Source organism: Streptopelia decaocto, assembly GCF_964273445.1.
Source record: "Streptopelia decaocto genome assembly, chromosome: 4".
NCBI lineage: Eukaryota > Metazoa > Chordata > Aves > Columbiformes > Columbidae > Streptopelia > Streptopelia decaocto.
Window position 1 is genome coordinate 19,914,590 of NC_138658.1, and position 19,702 is coordinate 19,934,291.

At 36.7% G+C, this 19,702-nt stretch overlaps 1 protein-coding gene across 3 annotated transcripts in view; it reads left to right on the forward strand.

Annotated features, from left to right (window-relative positions):
* Positions 1–19,702, forward strand: part of IL15 (interleukin 15) — a 38,022-nt gene that overhangs the window by 10,536 nt on the left and 7,784 nt on the right. The window lies entirely within an intron of this gene.

Sequence of the window (19,702 nt, forward strand, 5' to 3'; positions counted from 1 at the left end):
AATGGGAACAATGTAAATAAAAGGGGGAGATGTACGTGTCACCCAGTGTCTTGCTCCACTGATTCTAACAGCTGCCAGTGCAAGCAGAATTTTTTGTTCTCTTAAAAGTTTCTACAATAGTTTACCATATGATTTGAAACTAAAAGTTGAAATTAAATTACACACTAGCTGATTCATTATTCTTAGTGCAAGGTTCTCTATCTGAATTTGAAAGTTCAAAATTTACTTCTAAAAAGATCACTGAAATGCCACCAGTACCTGTAATTCATTCATGAAAATGAAATAAATCAGCCCTGACCTTGGTTGTTAATTTATTTTCTTTTCTCTGAAATGCCTGTTCCTTATTCAGTTGAGTCAATGAAAATGTCCCAGTTTAAAGCAAGTGTTAGGCTTATTTATCTGTTGAAGAAATAAAACTCACTGCACACAACCTTTGACTTCTGTTGTTCAGCAGATGCACATCTGTAGAAGGACAGCACAATGCCACTGAGAGTGCAGCCTTTTAGGTTTTCACTATTCTCTCCTGTCTCCCTTTTCATCATCATCGCATTAGGCACTTTTTTTTTTAAACACAATCAGATTTAGATCTGTAACCAGAACACAATTTCAGTGCTTTTATTATCTAATTCATGCTCATATTTGAACGTAGTTTCATATGCAGTATTTTTTTTTACATCTTTATAATCATCTAGACAGTTGTAAACCAGATTTATTCTGTTACACTGTGAACCTACCGAGGTTGCTGGACAAATAGAAGCCTCCAAAATAGCTCCAGACATATTCACTAGCCTTACTACACCTCAAAGGTATTTTTTATACAAACATCAACCATATAATTCTTCAGTGTCAGAGTCAAAATTCATCAAAGTCATAAAAAGAAACAAACTAGAGGTGAGCGTGGCAATTAGTGTGCAACTTCATAGGCATTTATGTGAATGACTCAGTAACAAGTTTTTTATTAGATCATCTTGGGAAGTGAGATAGGGTAGACGTGCTCACTGTGTGAGAAACTCCCAAGAAAAGCAAAAGCAATCCAGGGAGTGTTGCTCTATTTCTTTTCTGAACAAACTGCCTGTTGGAGATACACCTCTAAGTTAAGCTTTGCTTCAGTATTACAGTAGGCTGCAGATTTGCCTTGTTCTGCCCTTATCCAGCATCTCCAGTCCTTCAGTCAATGAAACAGCCTAAGCCTGAATCAGGCCTCTTTTGCAAAGCTGAATGAAGATACTTTCTTGTCGGGGGTCAAGACCCCGGCATGGGTTCGGGCCTACGGCGACGGAGGAAGAAATGCAGCCATCCGATGCGGATGATAAACATGCTTCAATTTATTGATACAGAGCACAGACCTTTATAGTGGTTCTATTAATTATGCCTACTCGTCAAACACCGATTTGGTAGCATACGTAATGAGCCCGTCCCAACATACATAATGAGTCCATCCCCTTCTGTGGCCCCCCTGGTATGTGAATTCCCTCGTTATCTCGGAGCTGCCTCCTGGGACTTGTTTATCCAGGCCTTTCTCAGGAGCTGCCTCCTGAGACTGTGAGACTTGTTTACGCAGGCCTTTCCCAGGCAATACCTTCTCACTTACCCTTGCTCAGCTCATGCTAACTGAGGCCTACTCATGCTAACTAGAAGAGATCCTCTTCGTAGAGAGGGTCTCACGCCCTTTCTCTCTTGGCCATCTTCCAACACTTTCTCTCCACAAGCTTTCCAGATGGTGGCGGGAAGCAAGGGAAAAACCATGGAACAGTCATTCCAAACCTGATGAAAAATACAACTTTCATCATTGCTGCCAAGGAGAAATGCATGCAATAATAATATTTTCTGTTCCCTAATTCCAGAGTAAGAATAATAAACAAACTCTCTTCCATTGAGAAGACCATTTTCTATTTCAGAAAAAACAAATCTTTATATGAAGATTAATATTTCTTTTCTTACCCACTCAGCTCACCATCCATGCATTTAGTGTAAGATTAATTCAGTTACCATATCCTGAAGAGGGATCAGACAATAGAAAGGAGAAGCCTCTATTTAAAAAAAAGGGAGTAGCATAGAAAATTGTCAGAAGTCAGTACTGAGAAACACAGCAACAAGCAGAAACAGCTGCTGGAGTAACTGCAGAAAAGGTTGGTCCTGCAGGAGAATATTCCAATTAAAACACCATTCCAGAAAAGCTCTTCAGCCTAAAATTAGTGACATGCTGAGAACAACTGTGCACTTCTCCCTCACTCAGGCTGCAAGATGATGAGTCACTGGCAACCTCACTTTTTTTTTTCTGCTATTTGCCTTCTTGTGCATGTGTCAAGGACAGCAGGCAGAAATACTATGTTAGCGGTAGCATAGACTAAGTTAAACCTGCAGCCTTAGTACTTGCAGGTATGCTTACTACATCTGCATTGTTACTTTCAATGAAGTTTGAAATATTTATTCTTATAGGCTGAACATCCTGGTGCAAGGTTTGTGGGTTTGTTTGTTTGGTGTTTTTTTTTTGTTTGGTTGTTTTTTTGGTTGGTTGGTTTTTTGTTTGTTTGTTTGGGGGGTTTTGTTTGTTTGTTTGTTTGTTTGTTTGTTTGTTTGTTTTCTGGGAAAAAAACTTTATATTTGACAAAGTCTTAATGCAACAACCATAAGGTGTGTGCAGCACACACAAGAAAGCTGTTTAAAGGAACAGCTGCATGGAAGCCTTCAACTTCTAGCTTCCTTGCTGACAACCTTGGTGCTGTACTCAGCTGGCAGGAGGGATTAAACTGCATGAACAACAGTCTTAGCAGTTTTGCTTCTCAGCCCCTGTGTAATTCCCCTCCCTTGTTTCTGTCAGCATTTTTTGTGTCAAATAAAGGAAGTTTTTCATGCACCTGAGGCAGGCACCATCTAAATGTTGTTATTAGCCTCAGCAGTAGCCATTGTGAACTCCTTTTCTATGTCCCAGCAGAAAAGATTTTGGTAATTCTACAACTTCTTAACATCCTCCCTCCTATCCTCTTTGTCTGGTGACTGGATCAGGGGCAGGGTAGTGGAGTGTAGTAAAGGCTTGAGCCTTGGAATATTGTGCAAACAGACTGCAATGCCTGAAGGGCCATGCAGACGAGTCCTAATGTTCCTCGTGTAGCTTGGCAATCCAAACTGTGCAATTCCATCTGTCATCCATGCACTGCAAAATTTTGTAAGCCGAGATCTCAGTATCCACTTAACTGATGTAATCTGCTCATCTACAGCCTTGGTGTTTGACCTGACCACAGCAAACTGGTGAGCTAGGGATTAGTAGTAAACTATGCCCTGAGGTGGAACTATCTCTTTGGTACACTGTCTTAACCTCTAGATTGTCTCTGAGCAGATTTTTATGATAATGACCTTTCCATGCCACTTAGTCATTTTGTTTTCATATCACTATGCCTTGTTGTGAGTCACCGTTCTTTCCCAACATTCACTAGTAGTTTACTGTGCCAAGAAATAATGGTCTCCTGAATGAAGTTGCTCCAGGAACAGTTTATTCACAGCTTTTTAGCTGGAGGAAAGGGAGGAAAATGTCAGCATCACAACTTACTTGCAAACCAAAGCAGCTTCAAGTGAAAGTGTATTAGCACTTCTTTTTTTGAAGAAAACAAACTCCCTCTCCAAATGCAATCTGGAAGTTCCACTTCAGTCAAGACAGGTGATTAATGAAGTCCTTTTGGAGCAAACATGGGATTTTGTTGCATTGACTTAAATCACAAAATCTAATAGATATCCTGCAGTGGAGGCAGGGAAGGAGGAATGAAAGACCTTTCAGTGCCATTTTTATGTACTGATTTAAAGAAAAACAGCTATGGAAATACAGTTATTTATTTGAAATTAATTATGTTATTTATAAAAAACCTAAACATATATATATATATATATATATATATATATATATATATATATATATTAAAAAGACATTCTCCATGCAGGTATTAACAGTTAGTTCTTGTCTATGCTATCAGACAGTTTCCAGCTAAACTCATAAAGCACAGGCTCCTATGAAAGTAATTGTTTCTACTGCAATATAACACAAAGTACCAGACCGTTTATGTCTCACGGTACCCTTTGCAGAAGAAGAATTGGTTGCCTTTATGTCTTGGCTAAATTCTTATGTGGATAAGAACTTTTCTTCTCTTGAATCCCAAGTATGTGTTTCTTCATGTCTCCTTGCTGCACCTTCAAGCAAACTTTTCATCAGAAAACCTTGATTTGTATGCTTTGTACATATATAAAAATAATGAGATGAATCCTCTGACTTCCAATTTTCTCCAGAAGCCCTGTGGATAGCCACATGATTTTATCTAAAAACAAACAACAACAACAAATGTGCAGACAAACACAATATTATTTAATGGACTATAACTTTGAGCTTGCAGTTATGCTATTTTTGTTACAAAGGCATTTATCACCTCACTATCCCGTTCCACATAGCCAGAGAATCGCTCCATTGTCCTGCTCGCTTGCTTCTATTCAGAATTCAGAGTGCTAAAGGGTTGTGCCATAATTTGGCTGATCTTAGACTTTCCTAGCATATTTTGGTCAGTTTATTCTTTCCAAGATACACCTCTCTGTGCTACTAAAGAGGTCTGATTTAAAAAATCTCTAGTCAATAACATGAATTTCATTTTGCATCATGATATTAATTCAGAGAGAAGACTAAATAATATGTCAAAATTGAGATCCTGAACTATATTAATCATTCACAACACTTCTCTAATTTGCTGTTGATTTGTAGATAAATTTGTCAACATAATTTGAGAGGTATGCTATGGCATTCTGGACTTATTTCTACCTGTGCAGAAGCAGTCTTTATTTGCCTTATAGCAGAATGTGCCTTTCACTTAATATAATTACTCAGTTAATTAGAAATAATTCGTGCTTCCCTCTCCCAGTTACCATTTTTCTTTCAAACAAATATCTGGGATGTGAGGTTTTTTCCATTGTAGATATCCCATGACTCTCTTTCTCACCTGTCAATACTATGTCGCCTCCTTCGATTAGTCAACAGAAGATCCTACCACACAGGATAGTCTGTTGGCCTCAAATCCTATATTCCATATCAGCAAATAGTACATTGCCTGCCTCATATTTTTGTCAGTGTCAACAGATGTTTTTTTCCTCTGCTCCGCTCCTCAAATCCCACTCATGTCAGGTGTAATCAAAATTGAGTAGTATCTTCTACTTACCCATTCTGCCCAGAAGCTCCCCTTTCAGAGATTCCTATGAATATGCTGGCAACAGGCAATGGTTACATGCCCTTAAAAGTTTTTCTTTATCTTATTTTTCATATCCTTTTCCATTTTACAAAGTGACAGTCCCCATGCTGTTACTAAAAGAGATTAAGCTGTGGTGTTTAAAAGGCCTTTAGATGAGGTTCTTAGGGACATGGTTTAGTGCTAGAGTTAGGTTACATTATGGTTGGACTCTAGGAAAGAGATCCTGAGGGTCTCTTTCAATTGAAATTATTCTATGACATGCAGTTGTTGAAGAATCTTCTGTAGAAATATCAGGTAGTAGGTAAAGATCTTTAAAAAAATAAATTTAAATAAAATCAACATTTGATTCTGTTTTGAAACTAGGAGCCTCTTCTAGTCTGTGACATTAGTACCATGACACTGGATAATAAACCAATGCAGTGTCTAGAGACCATTGAAACCTGGCCTGGGTGTCACTGAGATTTTAACTGCAAAGTGGTTTAGTAGCCAGTCTCTCAAGAACGGTCCCACCGTGTAAGCCCTGAGGAGAAACTACCATAATTTCCAAGGAGCAGGATGCTTGTTCACCTTACAATCCACACTGGCATTCAGGAGAATTCAGTTCACTTTCTGAAATCTCCACAAATTCTATGCATGACCAGGGCAAGTAAAACAATATTACTGTGTCTCAGCTCCCCAGCAGTAACAATGATGTAACAACTCCTTCCTTTTTGTATTTTGTCTGAATGGCTGAGGTGTTTTGTAAATGGAAAACATTAGCCTTAATTACAGATGTACATAGTTTAGGGTATAGTACACTAGTTTACATCTTAAGGGACGTTTTCAGTTGCTACCATTAGACAAAAAGTTGTGTAACATTAACGTAAAGTACAGCTTCCCAAAAAAATGTCAGCCTTTCAAAAATGCAGGCAATGATCTCAATGTTTTTCTCTAAAAATGAGTTCACACAGAAGCAAATAGAAACAGTTTGTTTCAGCCAAGCTATTATATTTTTTTCTGATAGCAATCATGCTGACATTCATGTAACTAAATAACATATACAATTATTGAAATTAATTACTATTATTCACTCTGCTTTAAAAAAATACAGAAGTCAGATACACCGAGTTGGCTGCATGTGAGTGAAACTACAGTTTGGAAATGACTCAATAAGTATCCTTTAACTGAGCTCATCCTCTGACTGAATGTTAATCAGTATCCTCTGCAATTGTAAAACAAGATGATTATGAATATGCTGTGACTTGAGAAAGTCACACCATTAAGAGATCATTACAAGTAAAGTAAATAACACAGCTTCAGGAAAACTGCTGAAGCTTCCTGGTATTTTTTTCCATTTATTTTGATCTCCTGTGCTTGGCTTTGCTCACTTCTTCCCAGCCTCTCCAGACCCATGTAGGACAATTAAAAACAGGTAGAAAATTTAGAAAAATTTGCATCTACCACATCACATCAGAGAAAGGAGGAATGGGCCAATTATTTTTTGCCAAAAATCTTCAAAAACATTTATGTACTGATTCTGACATACAATATGCTGCTATCGGGTCCGAATATGACTTTTGAAGAAAAATTATAACAGACCCAAAGCATTGCTGGAAAACATCTAAACAGATATCATAGCTCTATAAAAAACTGTAAGGCTTGTTAAAGGGATACATTAAACTATTCTACTTTGATCAGTGCATGAATCAAAGTGCTTGGTTCTGTTTCTGCAAAATTACATAGTGAAAATGTTGTTTTGTGCTACATTCACCCTTTCTAAAAATAGAATTTGAATATACTGGAGTTAATGTCATATGGAAAGACTCCATTTCAGAGAAGGAGATACGTACCTTTATGCAGATTGTAGATTGACTTTGAGATTAAAAATTACCTTATTGATTCGCTCCAGCATTCATTTCCTGTTAAAGCTGAAACAAAAGCTTATCATAGAATACGCCCTTATTAAATATTTATGGTAAAACTTGAATAAAATACAAAGAAGATATTACATTTGTCCTGACTTTGGGAGACATTTTCATTGACACCTTCATCTCAGGAATACCCCGTCCTCTCATAAAGGCTAGAACTCTTCAGTGTAACATTTTTCTAGATTTGATGAAGCATTTGGGTTCTAATATTCCTGAATGATGAGAGAAACATGGCAAGTCTCTGCCCTCACAATCCTGATTTATGAGGTAGATTGGCTTATTCCTCCAGCCAGAAACATAGTATGCATATATATGGGAGGAAGAGTGATATGCAAGCTGGAGCTTGCAAAGACAGGAGAGAGAAAGAGAAGAATTCAGGACTGTTCTCAATAATCAGCTCTGCACAAGAAGATGCCTCAGAGCTCAGTTGTGGGAGAAGACACTTTGGATCAGGAGAGGAGTTTGTTATTTTTTAAGTAAAACATATGTCAAGTTGTTATATTTACATGATTTTCCTCTCAGTTTCAAGTGGAAGACTCTCACAACATCTGTGTTGTCTCTAGAAGTTATTGCAAAGTAATTCAGTATAGAATACTTCTGATTACTAGCTTGAAGATGGAGACCTTCTAGAGGTTTTATTCAGCACCATGACTTTGGTGGTGCTGGGGAATGTGAAAGTAGCACCAAGAGCTTGAAGGTAATCTTCATAGGCTGAACTTACCCCTTGTTCTGGTGTGAATGTGATTTTTACCACATCTGTTCTGTAACTGAACAGACACCTACGCTAATTAAAAACTTTTTGGGAATATGAAATAGTCAGGCCATCACTATAGGCATTGATTTCACACATATCCCTGAGTTTATGCCATCATTTCTCCCTGTAGGAGCCCTTAGCTTAAAATCAATGCATTTACTTTCATTTCCTTACCAGGCAAAAGAAGGAACTGTGATCTAGAGAGGATCTAGGGAAAACCTAGTGAAGAGCTATGATGCACTGGCTTTGAATTCCCCACAGGGATGAATAAACCCCATTGAAAATTCTGTTACAAGTACCTGGTGCTATCATTTGCATTGCCTGTAGCTGATCAGAACACAAAGTGTACCTCTCTTTTCTAGTACTCAAATTTATCTTGAGCTTTGAGAAAACTATCTTCAGTAGTTGGATATCCTGAGGATATATAATCCAGGCAGCTTTACTGACTTTCCTGCTCTCTCTCTTCTATTATCCCATGCTCAGAACCACTTGACTTGTGCATTGTACTCAAAAATCCTTATGCTACTAACATTTGTTATCTCAGTTGGGGGTTATCTAACAGTACCTGAACAAATTATAAACGTATGGTGATACAAAAGAAATGTCTGGAGCATATATGTTACTGATACTTTCACTCTTGAAGTATCTATGAGACTTTTGTGAAACTTTTCTCATGTTTTTCCTTTGCTTTTTCCTGTCTTTTTTCTTTTTTTTTTTTTTTAAGGACAAAACCCTCACTCTTCCCTCTTCCTTTTTTTTTTTTTTTTGAAGGACAAAACCCCCTCTCATCTCCTGCCCTCATGTAATGAAAATATCTATTGGATTCATAAGATTTTATAGATGCCTGTAGATTAGTTTGCATAATTTAAATGACATGAATATTTCAGGTCTCATTTTAAACTGGATGCAATTTCAAGACACATGGGTCATAGTGAGGACAAGGTAGTTTTCTAGTAGTTTTCATTCAGCTAAAGATGAATGACTTGACAATAATGCAAATGTATGTGCTGTGCATATTTGACAATTTTTAACAAGAAACGAATAGATAATTTAAATACCGATCTAGGTAAGATACAGCATTGAAAGTGAACTGATATATAAATGTCAGGAAGGATAACTCAAACTCTGTGTTACATTTACTAAAAGTGACTTTTCAACTATAAGGTGATCCAACAAGATAGACGGCTAATAGCGATCCTCTGTGCTTTCTGAGATCTGAAGGTTTTTGCCAGCACCTTTCCTAACAGCTCAGTGCTCATACCACATCTAAATGATGGTGGCCTCCAAGGAATGGGACAGACTGATTTATCTCAGAGTGATTTAAGACTGACTTTGTACTGACTTAAACATTAGCAAGCAAAAAAACCCTTCAATTAAATCATGGATCTTAATTTTGATTTATGTTTATACTTCAATTATTTTCTAAAGAAAGGGTCCTTTTATCTAGTTTGCATAACCACTAAAAACTTTTTGCAAATGAAAGAAACCTTTACTTTAAACTTACTACTTCATATTTCTAAGCAGAAAAAAACAATTTTGTAAGTTATACACTCAGATTCTTTACTGTTAAAGTATTTTTATCTAATAAGATGGTGTATTGTGCCTTTTTTGCTTTCCAGTTTGATTTATATTTTGCTTACAACTTTTGTTAGTCTCCATTCCAAAGAAATGGGAGTGAAAGTAACACACTTAAAGAATATTTGAATCTTGCCTTGTATGACTTAAATATGAGTAGCTAAATGATTTCTGATAAAGAAGAAAAAAAGATGCATTCTCAAATAGGTTATTCTTTTTGCTCAGTATCCCTCAGATTTTCTGAAGGACTTGGAAGCACCTTTGGAAAAAATATGCTAGGCATTTGAGTAGTATGAATACCTCACTTACTGAAACCGCTAGGCTTTGAAAGCAAAAGGTAGAAAAGCCAGCGGGGGGGGGGGGGGGGGGCGCGCACAAAAAAAGAGAGACAGCAACTTGCAACCTCGATATCCAAGTGTAAAACGAATAATAGTATTGAATCCGGATTAACCAATTTTCAAGAAAGACTTTGAGGTGGCAGGGATACTGTAGAGTGGCAGGAATTGATAGTTCACTTTGGAAAAATCAAACAAATGTAATATTTAAAAAAAAATAAGAAGTTTTATTTTCTGGGATTGAAATGGTACTGGACCTGTTCTCACAGAGGTATTGAAACCTTCTAGGTGTGTGATTTCAGGAGAAGGAGTCTAGTTCAGTAGTTCAAGCTTTGGAGAAGAGAGCTGGGGCAAAAATCAGTGAGCTCAGTTAGAAATGTAGAAGTTCCTCATTTTAGGGAAGGAAAATGTAAAATTCTTCAGTTACACATTTCAGCCATTCTCTCTGCTATGCTGATTACCCAGTTTGCATGTTTTATGGAAAAAGCACTAGGAACACTGGTAAAAGAGCCTTGATTCTTAGAAAAGTAAGTGTTCACATTGATGACAATTCTGGTTTTGGTTTGGGAGTTGCTGTAATCTTTAAATGAGGAAGAGTGTGCAGGTACATTCATTCTGACCTGAGACAGGTGTAACACAACCTCACTTTGTTCCCATATTATTCCCATGTGGAAACAGGCACCCAGTGCTATCAGTTAAGTTTAAAAACAAAACAAACAGGAATGCTTATGTCAGCTGGATCCTTGTCTTCTTGAGGTCCCACACTGAAATACCCGGAGATTTGTTAATGACAGTAACAAATAATTACTGATACTATTTGTTACTATTATTAGTTACTATGTGTTACTGATAGTAACTGAGTCATACAAAATGCAATCACAAGACTTCAGTGTGGAGCTAAGTCTTAAGGTCTTAAAACATTTAGTCAGGGAAGCTTCAGAAGCCAGGTGGCAGCTTGGGACTCGTCTATGAGAATTCATGTGAATTTTCCTTACTGCTTTCACTTCAGTTGCATTCTGCCACGTGTCTTCATGTGCAGTGTGCATGATGCCTATTTTGGCTTTGAGATGTGAAGATGCTAGGCTGTACGTGAATGGCCATATTTTTACTTGTTAACTGGTCTTACAAAGAAAAGGAAGTAAATTAGCTTCCAGTATAGCACTTCCATTCAGGAGAAATAGATACCTTCCTTTGATGGTAAGCAAGCAGTAAGCAGTCCTGGTGGGAGAGCAAAGAAAAGCCTATGTAAACCAGCAGGGCATATTGCCTCCAGCAAGCCCTGTATTGTTCAGGCAAATGGTATGGAACACAGTTATTAATTTCTTTGTGGTTTTGCTGTTTTGGTTTTCAGTGTGTGTGGGTTTTTTGTTGTGGTCTTTTGTTGTTGGTATTTTTTCAAATGAGAAAGAGAGGCTATGATTCTGAGGTAGATCAAACACTATATCAGCCTTTGCTTAGAATGACACAGAACTAATTTATTGCTTTACCACTCAAAAGTGAGGAAAAAAACTTGCTTGAAAAAAGACTGTATTATCTTTAGGTTATCCTCCTCTTAAGCCTTCCCGCAAGGTGGATGTGGCACATTTACTAGACTAGTTACCTTCAGCTGAATTAGGCATTTATTTCAGTGGGAGCTGCTGAAAGCAGTCAATTTTGAAAATGAGACTAATTTTGTTTTTCATTGATTGTTGTTCATCTGAAGATGTGTACGTTTCATTCGGGGGAAGTATTGATTTTTCTGGCAGATTGCGTTATCTCCCAAAATGTTTCTTTTACTTAGCAAGACTAATCATAATTCTGTAAATTTATATATATATATATATATAAAAAACAGAATTGATTGACTTTTTGTAATGTGGTCATGGGTTAAACTTAAAACGTGTATTTCATCTCTTACCATTTATCTTGCATCTTGTATGAGCATAATGGAAACAGTTATTATCAGTTAATTACTGTCAACAAAGTGAGTTGCTTTTTGGCTTAACATCTTGTGTGATAAATCAATGAAATAAGCAATCCCAGAGTGCAGGCCTGTAATATTTATCAAAGAGTTTACCCCTTTTCAATAACGTTATTCCACACATCTTTATAATATAAAGGCACCCAGGGATTTATTTGCGCTTTGCAGTATTGCCAATTATTTTATTCGCAACGGTTTTTAACATCCCTATGAAGTACTTTTTTCAATCTTTTTAAAAGCACTTTTGTTTAAATGAACGTGCTGGCCAGTAGACTCATTTTACCCTGTCTGAAAGAAAATGTGAAAATTTCTGCATGAGTGCTGCACTGCACTGTTAAGAACTATGACTGTCATTTATTCTTTTTTTAAGAGCTATGATACAGAAACCAGCTTAATATGATTTAGTACTGCTTCAGCTCTCATTAGTTTGCACACACGCAACCTCTTCCATGCCTCTGCATGTTCTGGATTTGGCTGCCAAGAAATTAAGGAAAACCCATCACCCGTACAAATTAAAGAAACCTCAAACAATGACAACTACTGTATTGCATTCACCACTTGCATACACATAGAAAAAATGGTTGGGTGTGCAATGTCATAATTTTTTACATTCCACAAGATACATTCAGAATTTACATGAAAGTAGGAGGCTCCTGTAGCGTGAGCTAGAGCTTTTCCAATAACCAATTTTCCTGTATTCTAAAGCAAGAAACTAAGGATGATTGCTCAGCTGCTGTAAGTCTTAGTGCATTGTTATTTATAAGTGATTTAGAGTAATATAAACCAGAAATAATTTCCTTTCCAAATTTGTTTGCCTTTCCTGTGCAGAAATATGAAACAAATCTATAGCAGAGATACTTTGCTCTTTTTCTGAATCCTGATACTAAGTTTTTCTGACTTTTGATATGTTTACAGTATTTCTTTTGGAAATTTATGTGCTACTTTCCTCAGCTGTTCAATAAATCTGTTTCTCCCAGTTTAACATTTTGGTCAAGTTCTCAACAACTCTGGAAACAGAAATAACTTCACTGGTTTCAGTAAAGCTATGGCAATTGACACACATTAGGATTTCAATCAGCTGTTTAAAGAATAAAAGCACAGGAAAATGTAGAGTATTTCAGACTACATCCTGGCTGTTTACCTCAGGATACAGCGAATTCCAGTAAAAGTACCTCTGTAAGAGAGGTACATAGATTATAATTTTCCTTTTTTGAAAAAGGTCTGAAAACACTGCCTCACCCTATCATTTTGAGAACTGCATTTTAGTCTTCTATTACAAGTATGTTACGGAGCTCTATTAATATATTATATTATTCGCAGCCTCTAAGCTGAGTATTTTGCCAAGACTGAGATAGTGTTTGTCCAGCAGTGATAACTACTTATGGTCTCAGGATTTCCAACTTGTACACATCAGCATGACGTCCTTCATATGTTTTACTATTTAAGTTTGTCTTTGGCACTGGTTTAGATGTTACAATCCTACCCCAACCACAGAAATTTTATCCCTGATTGTATTTTGTTCCCTGTTGGATATTTGTTGCCATGCCATAAAAATATCACAAATAATATCTACAGGCAACACCAGACAGCATATAAAGATCAGGACATATTTCGCTAAACAAACTCCAGCGCCAACTAGTTCTGCTGGCTCTTTTGTGTGTGTGTGTTTTTTTAATGTCCTTTGCATTTCAGATTGCCTATGATTCAACTGCTTGCTTAACCAGGAAAGTATTTTCTGAAAGGTCTTTTCACTAACTATTGCATATTGTAGAATCAGGGGGGCTTGTTTGGGGATAAATGGACAAAGCCAACTTCTGTGCCCTACATATGACTTTTTTGCTGTGTACTTCCTCTTTGCTTTACTTGTTGCTTTTAACTCATTAATTTTGCCACTACTAAAACTTGGGACTTCTCTGTTTATTAATCACACTGTTTGTCAAGCAAACCTAGCATTAATGTCACATACGCTTGCATAAGGACAACAATAAGTTGATCTTTCATGTAAAAAAAAGTATGTATCAGCTTTCTTTTCTGGCTGGATTTTGCCAGCTGGCAAAAAATGCTAAAAAGAGATCCTGAATTGATAGGAAAGGAGTAAGTCTAAAATATGGAGTAAGCAACATGTCTGATGTTCTGGTCAATCATGTAAACAAGGACCTGGCACCCCCATTTCAAGTAGAACTATTATTGGAAGATGCCTGCAGTCATGGAGTATTAATTGTTCTGAGAATATGACTGACAAATTGTTGAAAGCAGACAGACTAAAAGGAAAGCTCTTAATTGATAATATTCATACTTATATTCAATTAGTAATATTTATCCCTAAATACTGCAGCACTGCTGCTAGGTTTCACTCCTACTGTGACTATAAGGCTCTTTGGAAAGGTACAAAATCTTTCTTTGCGCCAAGGACAAGGTTCCTCTCAGGTCTACAGCCAAGTATAGGACATCTTCATAAGGCAACATTATGAGCTGCAGGCATTAAGTATGTTTTGCAAAAAAAAAGGTCAAAGGAAATATTTAACTTTTTACATTTCAAATTCTGATGTTTAAGGTATTGAGTGGAATAGCAATGGCTCTGTGACCTTTCGGCAAAATTTTCAAACAGGCATTGCGAACTTTACTTACTGGCATAAATGCCAGTTAGCAAGAGTGTATATGAGAAGGAAGTCCTACTGGAGGACTGTCAAAAGCAAATGAACAAGTATTTAAGCAAACCGAGAACACATAAATGCATAAGTGATTAAACTGAGTTTCCTGCCATGCTGATTACTGAGAATACTCTTTTGAAGGTCAACACTACTCACATACAAGCAGAACAAGCCAGGTAGAATAGTACTCCATAGGAGACATGCCACTACACAAAATAAACAAGGAAAGCTGTAGTTCTTGGAGGAGGAGGGTAGAGGGGAAGTAATCAAATAGAAATAATATTTAAAGAATGCCCAGTTTTAAAACGGCAGCTACAAAAATAAAAAACTTCTGAGAAGGCTCTTTAGCTTTGTCTAACAAAGGCTTGAAGACAAAACAATCTAAGGCATGTTTTGGCTCTCATCCAGGTGAGCATTCAAGCATGTAATTCGGTTTAACACTCAGTAAATTCCACCGACTTCCTTTCTGGATCAGTAAGTAAAAGCTAGACAGAAACCTGGAAAGCTCGTTCTTTGCCTTCAGACCTTGAGGAGAAGAGCTACTGGTAACACCTGGTGGAGCTTGAAGGATGATTTCCAAGGCTTCCATGGGTAGGAAGGGGAAAAGAAACTTAAATGGCTGTGGAATCATGATGGACTCCGGCATAGTGATAACAAAGCAGCAACTTCTTAATGGTTGCTGTATGAGTGTTCAGAACAGAACTTACCAGAGCTGTTAAATATGGGAATAGTCCGTAGAAATTAGGAAAGGATTTAAAGGACTGGTACTAGATCCCATCACAGAAAAACACGCACAAGTGAAATTGCTCTCAAGTTGTGTTTATAGGACTGCATATGTAGGTAGCATCTGTTACCAAGTTTCTTCTTGTCTCAGAGTACATTAATGTGGTTCCCTGATTTTATCTCTGAATTCTACCCCATCAGAATAAATACATTCTGACACTAATTGATATTCTGGGGCTTTGTTTGTTTCCCTTTGGTTGCTCTCTTTTAAGTGTCTGCAGGAACTCAGGAATGAAAGAGCAGAGAGAACCTTCGGTGAATCTGCTCCTTCAACTTGGACTGTTTTCCAGCATTTACTCCATAACAAGGCACTAAGAACATGTCTTTCCTCTAAAACTTACTCATGATCCATGAAAATTTGATTTCAAGCTTATTTATTTAAGGTCTCAATACCGAAACATCTATGTAGTTCAGAAGTATTAGTTTCTTTATGGGCTCCATTCATTTTTTAGTTACTCCCATTAGTTCATAGAATCTTTTCTCTCCATGGCTTCTCTCCAGATTTTTTTTTTTAAAGCTTCTTTTTTACAGGAATACAAATGGGAAAAATATCTTATTTTCTTTCCAGTCTTACAGATTCTGGCATTAAAATGCTCTCTATGATCTGAGCATAGAAAAGGAGCTCAAATATTATGCACAATACACAACCTTAAATAGATGCAGCACTCTAGTTGTGCAGCTACTTGGCGATTTGTCCCCTTGAAAGGGATTGCCCTAGCACAGAGCAAACAGAGAACAGCAGAACAAGAGATGCAGGATTAAATTTTGTTGGAGGAGGAGTTAGAGTTCTCTAAAGTATTCTTCAGTTATTGTGGCAAAGGAGACACTGAAGGAGAAGAATTGCAGAAACAATGCACATGAATGGGTGTAGAGCTCAGCTCTGCATGATGTAGATGGTTCTTGAATACGGATCTGGAAAAAAACACTTTATACTTGAGATGTTGCTCAATAAAACTTCCAAGGACTAGAGAGAACAGGAGGTAATGGTACAATTTTGGAGGAAAATTTGCAGCAGTAGCAGAGAAAATAATAGAAGATTTACAGCCGTTTGTTGCATGAGAAATGAAAGTTAAGAGTTGAGGACATCTATTTGTAGAACAGGGAAGAAGTAGAGACTGACTGAAATAGGATAAATAATGTGCAAGAGGAGGTCTTTTGCACCAGAGAATGAAGATGAGAAATGGGCATAAACAAAAATTGCATGCCAACAAATAGGAGAAGAACAACACATCATACAGCATATACACACATGAAAAAAAAAAAAAAAAAAAAGATAGATGGAAACCAAGAAGCCAAGGATGAACAAAAATGGAATACAGGGTGTCACAAGAGAAGACAGGCTGAGGAAGATTATTTGTTTACAGGAGTAAGCAATAGGAAGACTTGTGATGCCTATCAGCATTGTTGAGCCTAGCCAGAAAGCCCAGAGGCAAAGGGAGAAAGGACTGATCAAGAAAAAAGCCGTGAGCTAGAGGTCAAAAAGTTAGGGATAAACTGAGAGTAACCAAAAATCAAGCACGTTAGACTTTGTGGTGGTGTTTGTGTTGGTTGTTTGTTTTTCAGGGAGGCGGGAAGTGATTTGCAACTAGTGGAAGATTATTCACACATTCCAGGATTCTGAAAGAACTGCACATAATACTCTGGTAGGGGAACATACTACTGAAGGCTGAGCCACCACTGTGATATAGTTATGATAAAACACTGGCACTAGTCAGTTCACTATTTCCTGTGGAATGTGAAAGTATTAGAACCTTTGAAAAACTTACCCTCTCCTCTTTTAATGCCAAGTATGATGTTATGGGGTATGGAGCATCTCTTTGCTCAGTTTGGGTCAGCCATGCTGGCTGTGTCACACCTCAACCTCTCATGCACCCCGGCCTACTCTCTGGGGGTGGCAGGGAAGAACAGTAAGAACAAGAGAGGGACTTTCAAGCCCTGTTCAGCAATAGCTAAAACATCAGTGAGCTGTCAATACTGGCTTAGTCACAAGTCTAAAACCCTATCAGCTACTACAGAGAAAATAAACTCCATTCCAACCCAACTTAGTACACTAGTCTAGTAAAATGTTAGCTGAGAGAAGACTGCTGTCTACTTACTTGTCAAAGAAGGATCCCAACAAAGTAAAGAGCTGTTGTAGGCTGGAGAACAGCGTTGAAACCATATGCACACATAAACAAGAGGTGGTTGAGGACTTATAGGTTCATGATCTAAATTCTGTAATGAAAAATAAACATATAGTTCAAAAGAAGCAATACAAGTAGTGGACCTTTGTAGATAAAGCCAACTTGCTTAGGAACTAAACTTTCTTAGTTATAAGTATCACATCTCAAGCATTCACTGAGAAATTTATAAGCAAATCTTAATAAAGAAATTTAGATATATGATATGTAGCCAAAGACATGGAATTTTAGCTTTCAGTGCTCTCCTTCACATGTAATTTAAATATTGTAAAGACCTCTGAATATTTTCTTTTGACTAATAGATTATTGTTTTTGTGGCAGCCAGAAGAGCAAAATCAGTGATTGTTTCTGCCTTGGTCAAGTTCTGTCATTTGCTTATACACTTCCTTCTTTAAAGAGAAAACAGTATTACTGTGTCTTAGATTTTACTCAGTGGTAACTGCTCTTGCAGTGTTTCACTTTAACTTCTTTATGAGAAAAACACACTCCTTTCCCAAACAAATAATTGTGCATTTCATAAATCTCAGTTGTATTGCGGAATAACATATGTGCTTACAAAGGCTTTAATCCTTAACCTAGAGTTGCAGGTTATCAGGACACAAGCTACAAATAAAAATGTATTATGTATTTAAATATGAGCTGCTCCCTTGTCCAAAGTTCAAGCTTCCATAAGACAAGGAAGTATCAGAGACATAATAAAGACAGAGAGGGATTGGTTAATGATTAAAGAGAGTAAGAAATGAGAAACTGACACTAGCAAAAGGAAATTTTTAAATTACAACAATGTGCGTTCAAGGCAGGATAATAATTTGTCAAAGCACATAAGTGAGCTAACAGTCCTTACATTGTTGAATAATAACTTGGATGAAATAATGAAGAAATTCAAGCAGAAAATGACCCTGAAATGTTGAAAGGAATGTGTTAGGTGATCTACTGTACATTAAGAACCTCTTTCTCTATGAACAAATTTAATACCCTTTAGAGTATGCATCTAGTATATTTTGTATATACTTCACAATCAGTACAAGTTCTCTATTACTTCTAGAAACTGAGTGTTTATTTCAAATTACCAATGATTATTTCATTACTGTAAGTTATCTACCATATTTAAGAAAACCAAAGATCAAGGAAACAAATGACAAACTAATGATAACCCTGGCCCATTATTCATTCGCTACTGTGATGTATTATTCTCCTCATCTTGAACATTTTGTTCTACAGCATAAATTTGATGATGCACTTGGACTGAAATCAGCTTTTTAAGGCCGTGTAATACTAATTATGAAACACAAAGCTGGTAAGTGCTTATGGACCCAACACAGGTCTTTTCTGTTTTCATTTGCAGCTACCTCATCTTGTCTGTTAAAAACTGGCTTGTAAAATGTTTTTAATACATTTAAAGTAATTTTGTTAAAATGTGCTTTTAAAAATCAACCATGGGATTAAAACATGTTTTCTTCAGCTGCAGCCAAGAAACCAGATTTTATATTGCCTAAAATGTACTTTGAGTTTCCCCATAAGGCTACTTTTGAACTTCAATTAAATGAAAGAAAAAAAAAAAGTAAAAGAAAATAGTATATATTTTTAAGTACTGTCAAATCAAATCAAAACAGTTAGTATGGAGATTTAGAAAACAAACCAACAAAACAAAACCATGACAAATTTCAGATCAAACAATATAATTGTGAAAAGGTTACAGCTACAGCCTTTCTGTCATCCTATAAAAGAGCATTTAGCTCTTTTTATCATAGCCAAGAAGTTAACATTTCTTTCCCATTACAGTCATGTATGTTTGAAAAATATTATATTTATATATACTTAATATTTTGGTTTTAATACTCGTATATTTTAGATTTCCATTTTTTATGGAAACAGTAGCAGGTTGAGCCTTTTTTTAATACATAGTAGTAGGTAACAATAACATGGCATGTTCCATACTAAAATAGTTCAGTAGATGGATGTTCCTTGATCTGGCCTTACTTTAATTTAGATTATCTATTTATCACTCATTCACATACTTCTTATTTAACAGGTTTTAGACAGACACAGATGCACAAAGGGTCTCGCACTGCTTTGCATTATTGAGTGCAGAACTTTATGTAGTGATTAGGTTACTATGCTATTTCAGCTAAATCTTTGCATTTTGGAAACAGAATAACTGCAACGTATTTAAAAATTTTCTCTTTATGAGAGTAACAAACATTTGTTGCAAATACTCTTCAGAAGTTGCCTGTGACACATATATTACTCTTCTGGTTTTACCAGTAGATGCTTTAAAACAGGTGGCTTTCAGCAAGTTAGCTGCAAACCTACCAATGTATGGATTGACCTCCCATTT